Source organism: Elaeis guineensis, chromosome 14 (assembly GCF_000442705.2).
Source record: "Elaeis guineensis isolate ETL-2024a chromosome 14, EG11, whole genome shotgun sequence".
NCBI lineage: Eukaryota > Viridiplantae > Streptophyta > Magnoliopsida > Arecales > Arecaceae > Elaeis > Elaeis guineensis.
In genome coordinates this window covers 33,870,643-33,881,649 of record NC_026006.2, presented here as the reverse complement: position 1 = coordinate 33,881,649, position 11,007 = coordinate 33,870,643, and positions in this window count along the sequence as shown.

Here is an 11,007-nt window from a genome sequence, read left to right as displayed (position 1 = left end):
CTCTCCACCAGACACCCCAACCGAGCTTCGGCCGACAGGCCTGGACTCCCTGGCAGGCCACAGTAATGGCCGCGACTCTGCTCCACTTCCTATAATGGATCCCACGCGGCTCCATCATGCTCTGGCAAGTCACGACAACGGACATCACTCCACTCTCCACAACAGGCTCCACGTGGCAGGCCACGGTGATGGCCACGACTCCACTCCACTACTCTCCGTAACAAACTCCTCATGGCCCCGAACGGCCCACCACCAGGCGGTTACGGACGTCGCTGTCAATCTATTACGCCCCCCGCCTATAAAAAGGGACCCCCAGATATGTTATTCTCTAAGCTCTAATCTCTATCTAAAAACTCTACTAAAATTTCCGTTCGAGCACTCCATTCTTGTTGAGGCAGAGAACTGACTTGAGCGTCGGAGGGTCTTGTCGGAGCACCCCCAACTCCGGTTTAGACTTTCTTTGCAGGTCCCGATGGCGACCACGACTCCCTCGACTCCAGCTTCTCCGACGCTGGCAGATTTTTGCATCAACAGGATTGGCGCTAGAGGAAGGATTGTGTCTTCGCAGTACCCTTATTCTTAAAGGAGCGCTCAACGGGACCATCTCTGATCATCTTCTCCGACATCTCCTCCTCTGGTTGCCTGCCTGATCTCCACCTGATGCCTCCCCGAAGGGCATCCACCAGGTGGTCAACGGCCTCCACGGCCAGATCTCAGCGAGCTCTGCAAGCCCCAGCTTCATCTCTGATTTCTCCGGCTCCTCCTCCTCTGGCGATGGCAGTCGGCATGGAGCAGTTTGACCTGCTGGTTCAACAGGTCAGAGGCCTCACCGAAGCAGTGCAGGCCATGCAGCAGCAGTCACAGCAGTCGCAGGCATCTGTGCGGTTGGAAAGAGCATCATCGGAGTTTCAGAATCCGACGACCGGGTGGGCCACATGGGCCAGCCGCCCTGTCTTTCCCAGAAAATAAAAATAGAAGGTGGAGAGTCCTCCGTCCGATCATGATTCAACCCCCGAAGAGTCCCTGCCTCCACTCCCCCAGAAGACCCTCGAGGCCCGCAATCAAGAGGACCTCCTGGATCAGAGATTCCAGGAGATGAACCGATGGATCAAAGAGCTCCGTCGCGCTCCCACTGCTTATGGTGAGGATATCTGCACTGACCCTCCTTTCTCTCAAATGATCATGTAGGAACCAATCCCGTCGAACTTCAAGCTCCCCCAATTCGAGAGCTACGAAGGGACCTCAGACCCGATCGACCACCTGGAGGCCTTCCAGACCATGATGCTGCTCCATGGCACGCCAAACGCCATCTTGTGTCGAGCTTTCCCATCTACCTTGAAGGGAGCAGCAAGGAAGTGGTACTCGGCACTAAAGCCGGGCACAATCTTCTCCTTTGACCAGATGAGTCACCAGTTTGTGGCTCATTTCGTCAGCAGCCGGCGATCCCGGCGAGGTTTGGAGTCCCTCATCAATATCAAGCAAAAGGAGGGAGAATCCATCCGAGCTTACGTCAATCGTTTCAACGCCGCTGCCCTGGAGGTTCGAAATCTGGACCAATCGGTTGCAATGGCCGCCTTAAAGAGTGGCCTTCAAAAGAATGACCTCCTCTTCTCCCTAAAAAAGAAGTATCCCAGAGACTTTGTCGATCTGCTGGCTCGGGCCAAAGGATATGTCCGAGTGGAGGAAGCCTTCAAGCTGAAGGATGAGGAAGCAGCGAAGGAGCGGCAAGCGGGCGACTCTAGCAAGCCCGCAGTTGAAAGAGGGCCGAGTGAAGCTCGGCCACGTTCTCAGACTCCTCCCGGGCACAAGCGCGCCCAGACTTCTCCCCGAGCATGCAGGCAGAGAAGCCCGGACCGCAGGGTTTGGCGGGGCTCCCCTCCAGAAAGATTCTACAGCTACGTCCCCCTCAACGCATCGAAAACCCAGGTGCTGATGGAGGTCAGAGAGTAGCTCCCAAGGCCAGAAAAGATGCGCACACACCCCGGGAAGTGCAATCCTAACAAGTTCTACCTCTACCATCATGACCACGGCCATGACACAGAGGAATGCATTCAACTCCGAGATGAGATCGAGGAGCTCATCAGACGAGGTCGGCTCGACAGGTTCATTCGACGCCGGCCTGAGGGTAGAGAGGATCGGTCAAGGGCCCTGCCACAACCTGAGCCACCGAGGAGGGAAGAGCAGCCCGGAGATCAGCCTCCAATTGGGATCATCAACTCCATCTCTGGAGGACCTCGACGGGGAGCAGACCTTCTACGACCATGGGATTTGAAAAACCTGTAAATGTATTACTAACGACTTTGCTTTAAATCAAAATTTCTTTCAGATTTGCATATCTTTCCCTTTTGGCATGGACTCATAACGACAGGAGATAACCCCTTCAGACAATAAAAATAAAGCCATGTTAGGAACAGGAGGAGAACCTTATCCTAACATGGGCAAAGTTGAAAGTTCGGTTATTTTAAGACCGGATGGGGGGAGAGGCCCATATAACGGCCCTTATGTGCCCCTATGGCTGTGTTAAGAACAGGAGGAGAACCTTGTCCTAATATGGGCAAAGTTGAAAGTCTGGTTATTTTAAGACCGGACGGGGGGAGAGGCCCATATAACGGTCCTTATGTGCCCCCATGGCCATGTTAAGAACAGGAGGAGAACCTTATCCTAACATGGGCAAAGTTGAAAGTCTGATTATTTTAAGATCGGACGGAGGGAGAGGCCCATATAACGACCCTTATGTGCCCCCACAGCCCTGTTAGGGACAGGAGAAGAATCTCGCCCTAACACGAGCAAAGTCGAAAATCCAGTTATTTTAAGATCGGACGGAGGGAGAGGTCCATATAACGGCCCTTATGTGCCCCCACAGCCCTGTTAGGGACAGGAGGAGAACCTCGCCCTAACATGAGCAAAGTCGAAGGCCTGATTACTTTTAGACCGGATGGGGGGAGAGGCCCTGCAATGCCCTTATGTGCCCCTATAGCCCTGTTAGGGACAGGAGGAGAACCTCGCCCTAACATGAGCAAAGTCAAAGGCCCGGTTACTTTTAGACCAGATGGGGGGAGAGACCCTGCAACGTCCTTATGTGCCCCCACAGCCTTGTTAGGGACAGGAGGAGAACCTCGCCCTAATATGAGCAAAGTCGAAGGCCCGGTTACTTTTAGACCAGATGGAGGGAGAGGCCCTACAATGCCCTTATGTGCCCCCACAGCCCTGTTAGGGACAGGAGGAAAACCTCGCCCTAACATGAGCAAAGTCGAAGGTCTGGTTTTTTTTAGATCGGATGGAGGGAGAGGCCCTGCAACATCCATATGTGCCCCCACAGCCCTGTTAGGGACAGGAGGAGAACCTCGCCCTAACATGAGCAAAGTCGAAGGCCCGGTTACTTTTAGATCAGATGGGGGGAGAGGCCCTGCAATGCCCATATGTGCCCCCACAGCCCTGTTAGGAACAGGAGGAGAACCTCATCCTAACCTGAGCTGAACTCGACTACATCAGGAATAGGAGGAGAACCTCGTCCTGACGCCAACTAAGATCCGATCATTCAAGACCAGATAAGAAAAAGAAAACCTTCTCGATGGCCCCTCCACGCTCCCACGACCCCGCTAAGAGCAGAGGGAAAACCCTCACTCGAGAAAAGAAAAAGGAGGGAAGTTAAAAAGGAAAGCGATGAACTACACCAGCGACAAATGAAAAATAAATTACATCAAAGATATAGGGGATCTCGTCTCAGTGAGGATGGAGATTCTTATCAAAAATTCCCAGTCTCCAAGAGGGCTCTCAACACAGATCGAGGATAAGACGGTTTCCTCAAGGCGATGAGAAGTTTGGACCCTCGAGCTCGAATTCTGAAAGGAAACGTCAAACTTGAGTGGCCCCGGACAAATCCGTGGCCATAAACAAAAGGGATAGGTCAATGCGACGATGATTGGGTATCTTCGAATGACATCGATATCGAGCAAGGCAAAAATCGAAAGAAATTCGACAAATGGCAACTCAACACATGAGTAGAAGAGGTAATGGAAAATTTTCTTTTCATTTCATTAACTAAGTATGCATTACAAAGCCCTTAAGGCCGGAAAAGAAAGATGACAAGAAAAGCAAGCCAACGCGGTGACGACCAGGAACCTTCAGACAACATCGACATCGAATGAGATAAAAATAAATAAATAAATAAATAAAAGAAGTTCGGTGGACGATAATTTGATGCAAAGTGCGGACAAGATAACAAAAAATCTTCTTTTCATTTTCGATTAACAAGATATACGTTACAAAGCCCTGAAGGCCAAGGAAAGAAGAACCATACTACAGGACCTAAAAGGAATACATTAGAGACCGCTTCAAGCTTTCAACTTCTCCTTCCAATTCCATCTTTCTCAACAGTATTTCCCAGTACGGACCTCTCCTTCCAGTTCCATCTTTCTCAGCAGTATTTCCCAGTACATATGATGAACCCGTCGACTCTCACCCTCTGCCTCGTTCCGCCCCATTGCCGAAACCCTAACCCTAAGGAAAAAAGGGGCGATTGAACTCAAGGGGCGGCAGCGACGATAGCGGCGGCAATGACGACCTACATCAAGAAGAACTGGAAGTACCCCGGAGGCCACGGCAACGCCAGAGGCATGCACCACCACCGTGTTCTCTCCGATAATTATCATCCTAGGTACTTCGACGAGGTCAGCATGCGCTACTTCCACCATCCTCGCAACAAGTTCTACTGTTCCACCTTCAGCGCCGACCGCCTCTGGTCCCTCGACCCCGACGACATCAAGAAGCCCGCCATAGTTTATGACGGCAACTCTACCCCCTTGATCGGTGTCACCCCGTTCAACTACTTTAAAATTCTCGGGTGGGATGCACTCATCGGCTAGTTCCGTTATTAAATCCCTGTTGTTAAAAGAATTTTCCCTCGAGTCCCCTTCGAAGCTGTGGGAGCCCTCAGTGGCAGCTCGACGGCCGCTAAACTTACGGGCCACTGTTTCCCTTCTCCTCCTTCTCTCGATCCATGGCATCCCCTCGAGACGGACCTTCGAGGCAGAAGCCCCGATGGGAGAACTCCTCGAAAGGGCTCGAAGGACTGAAGGCTTGGCATTCTAAGGGACATCGACGGCGTTCTACGTCCGTGCCTGCAACAAGAGAAAAGAAAGAAGGAAATCCCGAAAGATCAGGAAAGATTGCGAATAAACCCTCGAAAGTTGAACAAACAAAGCAAGAAGAGGAAGTAACGATAGCAATGACAAGAGAAGTTTTGGACCAACCTAGATTGGCCCGACGTAGGCGGGGAGCCGGCGGAGATGGCGGGGATTGACGCAAGGAATGCTCAGGGTTGAAAAGGGCACCGATGGGCGGCAGAACTCTCAGATAGAAGAAAGATGCCGACTGGACTCTCAGGCGAAGTGAAGTCCCTGGAGGGAAGGAGTGGGTTTAAATAGGCAACAGGGCCTGGCACAGTCATGACGGCGGATATCCCTAGGTCGACCGATGCCCACCACATGTCCCACTCACCATGGCATACGGTTGACTGCTGGCGGGGCCATTATAGCGTGGTACTTGGGACTGTGCTCCAGTGGGAATTCCAAAAAGTCTCTTCAGATCGCCCCGATTAGAAAAGACTCCGGCATGCGCATATTAAATGCCAGGATATCTGAGGACGGTCGCGTGCAGAATTCAAGGGGGCAACTTCGGCTGTAAAAATTTTTCTATACTTCCTTCATTCGAAACTCGAACTCGAAAGTAGGGAGACTAGTGTTGGGTATAAAATACCCCCCAGCCGAAGTTCGTACTAGGAGTGACCCTCCCGGGACTCTGCTGGCATCCGACCTTAGGCGATAACTTTTCGAACCTCTCCGACAGTCGAGCTTCCGTAATATTCCCAAGTTCCCCCGACGGACGAACTCCTGCCGCATCTCCCGGGCTTCTCCAGCGATAAGCTTCTTCGGTTGTCCATCAGGCTGCTCCAAGTGCTCTCTGGATTCTACCATCGGTCGATCTCCTACAAGGGTCAACCATTCTCCAGACCCCTTCTGGATCTTTTCCGACAGGATTCGATCGACTCCAATCCGAATTTCTTCCAGAACTACGTCAGTTCGCCAGTGGCCAAACTTTCTCAACAGCAGATCTTCACGACGGACGGGCTCCATCCAAGTTTCTACGACGGTCGATCGCTTTCTGGGTTTCATCCGGGCTCCTACGGGAGCCGGACTTCTTTTCCAAACTCCTACTGTAGGCAGACTTCGTCCGAGCTCCTACGAGAGTCAGACTTCAGCCTTGAACTCCCATTACAGATAGACCTCATCCAAATTCTTACAAGGGTCAGACTCCGAGCCCCCACCACAAGCGATCTACACTGAGCTTTTGCTACAAGCGATCTACACCGAGCTTCTACTACAAGTGATCTACATCGAGCTTCTACTACAAGCAATCTACTTCGAGCTACTACTACAAGCGGTCTACTTCAAATTTCTACTACGAGCGGTCCGCGCTGGATTTCTACTGTAAGTCTCCACCCGAGCTTCCCTTGTGAACGAATTCCTTCCGGACTTCTACTGCAGACAGGCTTCGATCGAGCTTCCTTAACAAATGATCCCCATCCGGACTTCTACGGGAACCAGACTTCGACCGAACTTCTGTAGCAGGCAGATTTCGGACGAACTCCTACGACGCACGGGCTCCAGCAGCTGAACCCCTCTAGCGGGTGAACCTCTTTAGCATCATCTGACATCTACTGTCGGTCGACCTTCTGTCGAATTCTGTGTGAAACTAAACTTCATCCACAGAAAGTCCCTAACCGAGCTTCTATAGCAGATGACCTTCGCCTGCAGTACTAGCACCCAAGGCACCCAATGGTAGAAAGCTCACCAGCAACATCCGAGCTCCTCTCAAACGGAGAGCTATCCCTCTCCACCAGACACCCCAACCGAGCTTTGGCCGACAGGCCTGGACTCCCTGGCAGGCCACAGTAATGGCCGCGACTCTGCTCCACTTCCTATAACGGATCCCACGCGGCTCCATCATGCTCTGGCAAGTCACGACAACGGACATCACTCCACTCTCCACAATAGGCTCCACGTGGCAAGCCACGGTGATGGCCACGACTCCACTCCACTACTCTCCGTAACAAACTCCTCATGGCCCCGAACGGCCTACCACCAGGCGGTTACGGACGTCGCTGTCAATCTGTTACACCCCCCACCTATAAAAAGGGACCCTCAGATATGTTATTCTCTAAGCTCTAATCTCTATCTAAAAACTCTGCTAAAATTTTCGTTCGAGCACTCCATTCTTGTTGAGGTAGAGAACTGACTTGAGCATCGAAGGGTCTTATCGGAGCACCCCCAACTCTGGTTTAGACTTTCTTTGCAGGTCCCGACGGTGACCATGACTCCCTCGACTCCAGCTTCTCCGATGCCGACGGATTTTTGCATCAACAGTGACTCAATTGAATTTTCTCTATCATCAGATGTACCTACCTTGTTGTCCACTTGTTTTCCAGATCTTAAGGTGTGAGTAGCATTCACATGACTAACTTGATTCCCTTGTTGGGGTCGTGGACCATTTTGGTTTCTTAGGTTAGGTTCAGGTTAGCTTGGTAGCTTACCTCGTTCTCGCTCGCTCATAGCAGAAGCTAGCTGACCCACTTGTATTTTTAAACAGGCAATGGCTTGGGAGTTAGTGTTTATGAGTTGACCCGTGGTTTGCATGAAATTGCTCAGTGTGGCATTGGTGTCAGTGTTGGATTTAGCCAGGACTTCTAAACTTTTCTCTAGAGAATTAAGTTTCTTTTCATTATTATTGAAGCCTGGTGGGTTGTTTATCACAGGGTTAGGCCTTAGATTTTGCTGGCTGTAGCTAGGACCACCTACATTTGGATTTTGTGACCAAGAAAAGTTTGGATGATTCCTCCAACCTGGGTTATATGTGGGTGCATAGAGATTGTTCACTGATTTCTGGTATGTGGCATTTACCTGTGCACATCTATTTTCTATTGGATTCATTAAGAAGGGACATTCCTCAAGGACATGATCGGGTGCACTACATACATTGCACATGGGTGCAGAAACTTGGTTCACACTGGCTGGTCTTTGTAGCTCTAAGACCTCTAACCTATGTGTTAATATTGCTATTTTTGCCTCTGCAGCTAGAGAAGTTTGAATTTGATGCATTCCTCTTGAAGGTGTTGGTTTCTCAGGTTCCCTAGTTATTTTTCATTGTAAATTTTTCTCAGCTAGATCTTCTAGAAATTGTCAGGCTTCAATGGGTTCTTTGTACATGAATTGACCTTGGCACATGGACTCAGCATAGTTCTAGAATTTGAATCTAGCCCTTCATAAATTATCTGGCATAGCCTCCAGATTTCTATTCCATGGTGTGGGCATTGGGTCAAGAGGTTCTTAAAGCGATCGAAGTATTTCCAGAATGATTCTCCAGCTAGTTGGTAAAATTAGTTTATCTCATTCCTAATCCTATCTGTTTTGTGATGGGGGAAGAACTTCTTTAGGAACACTCTTACAAAATCCTCCCAAGTTGTGACAGATTGATTTGGAAGACTATAGAGCCACTTTTTAGCATTGTCCTTAAGGGCAAAATTGATCAGTCTTAGTTTAACCTCATCCTCTGACAGTTGTTGCAGCCTCATGGTTGCACAAACCTCTTCAAACTCTCTAATGAATATGTATGCATCCTCTATTCCCATGAATTTTGGAAGCATGTTAATAATTTGAGGTTTAATTTCAAAGTTATTTGCAGTGGGTTGGGGCAACCTGATGCAAGAAGGTTGGACAGAACCGACTGGATAACATAAATCCTTAAGGATTTGGGGTTGATTGGGTTCTCCCATTGTAGAAGTTGTTGGGTTTGAAACAGGAATCCAATTAATTTTTACTAGTCAACCCGACACCCTTTTCCATGAAGGAAGTGAAGAAAGTACTTTTTCTTCTATTTTTTTTATTTTAATTTTTTTTTTTCAATCAAGTTTTCAATCAAAAGAAGAGAAAAGAAAAGAAAAGGAGTACTAACTAAGGTTTTCCTAATTCTAAACAGCTCCTAACTGTCAAGGTCGCCTTCGAGCACTCCAAGTTCGAAATCGATTAACCAAATCAGCTAGGTAAGTGTAAGATTGGTAAGAGATTCTCCATGCTTTCGCAACGGACCTAATTAGATAACCACCTTTCTTTGAAACATAGTTCCTGAACCACTTTCCTAGACACTGACAGGCTAACCCACTTGAACCCGATCCAACTCTTAGATTTTCTTATCCTAATGAGCTTGAACATCCCTAAGGCTGGCGTTTAATTAATTTTATTTAAGGATTAGGTTAAGTAGATGCAAGGAGGTGATTTGTGGGCTAAGAAAGGGTGATCAAATCCCCACCTAATCTGATTAATGGGTGATACCCTTAAGATATATTATGAAAATGCAATGCAAAGAAAGCAAGGTGACCAAATAAAGTGAAAGATTTTTAAAGTTTAGTTGTTTCTTTATATTAATTAAATCTTATGCGATTGGTATTTTTTTTATGTTAATCTAATTACAGAACTAAAGTAAATGTTAATTTTTAGATTAGTGAGTTATGAAAGAAATAAAAAAATTAAATCAGTTAATAAGAAAATGAGACTTATGCAATCTAAATATAATGAGATAATTCTAATCTAAAAGTAAAAAATTAACTAAGCAAATAAGCAGCACTTAAAAGAAAAATCTAAGAATTAAAGGTAACAAATTTTTTTTATGTAAATCAAAATATATCCTAGGACAACCATACAACCTAACTTTTGGTACATCAGGGCAACCTTATGTCAGGACAGATTTTGATTAAACTCAAAAGATAGAAAGAAATTACTAAAATTAAAACTAAAAGTATGAAGAACAAGAATCTGAAATACAATTTAAATACGTCAATTCTCCGGCAATGGTGCCAAAAACTTGATGTGTCTTAAATTTACCGCAAGCGCATGGTGTGCAATGTAGCACGTCCGACGAGTACAAGTCGATCCCATGAGGAATTGGATTTTGAATTGTATTTAAATACTTGCTCAAGCGAGCTTTAGAGAAAAAGAGAAGAGATTATTTGTTGAATTATGAACTACCAAAGCAATAAATTAATAAATTATAAAAGTAAATTATCTAAAAGATCTAGGGCTCTTGAATCCACTAGACCAATGAATTAGAGAGCCTTCCTATGATTTCTCTTATAATGTCCATTGATCAAGGTGTAAAATATGAACAAGCAAGGATAATGAAGAGATTTAACTCAACTATAATCCATCAAATATTTTGTTCTCACCCTAATTAAGAGACCCTTCCTTTCTTCACTTCTCTTGTGTTATCCAAGTATAGGCTATGAAGGGATTCTGACCCAACTATAACCCATCAAGGTTTTCACATGGAAAGAGAAGAAATGATTTAAAAAATTGTGATCCTTCTATCAATCATCTCCTCTTACACCGAATCAAGCATGGACTATGAAAGGATTCTGACCCAACGATAGCCCATCAAGTTTCTTGGTGAGAGAGATGAAGGGAGAAGGATTCTAAAAATTTAAAAGCTCGAAAAGAGAAATTGAATAGAGTAGACTTCTATTCATGAACTAGCTTCATCACAAACCCCAGAAGGATTACTTAGCCAGACATAGTTGATTTACAGTCAAAAATAAAATAAAGACTAATTCTACTTGCTGGAGTTGAACTTGCAAAAATTAAAAATTACAGAATTAAAAGATGCAGAAATTTAAACTATCTTATTGTAGAAATTAAAATTATAAAAATTAAATAAAAAAAATAATTAATCTATTTTTGAATAAAAATTCTGATACAAAAATTTTTAACTCCTAAGCTATTAACAAGGCTTGGAGTTTGAACAGAAAATAAAATCTCTTACAGAACCAGACTTCTCTCCTTCTTTTGGCTTGGGATCAACCTTCCCCTGGCTGACTCTCCTTCTCATGTATTGGAAGAGTGAAAGAAAGTGGAAACAAGGTGGCTAAAAAATTTTAAAGGTGGGTATGTCTGCCTGTCA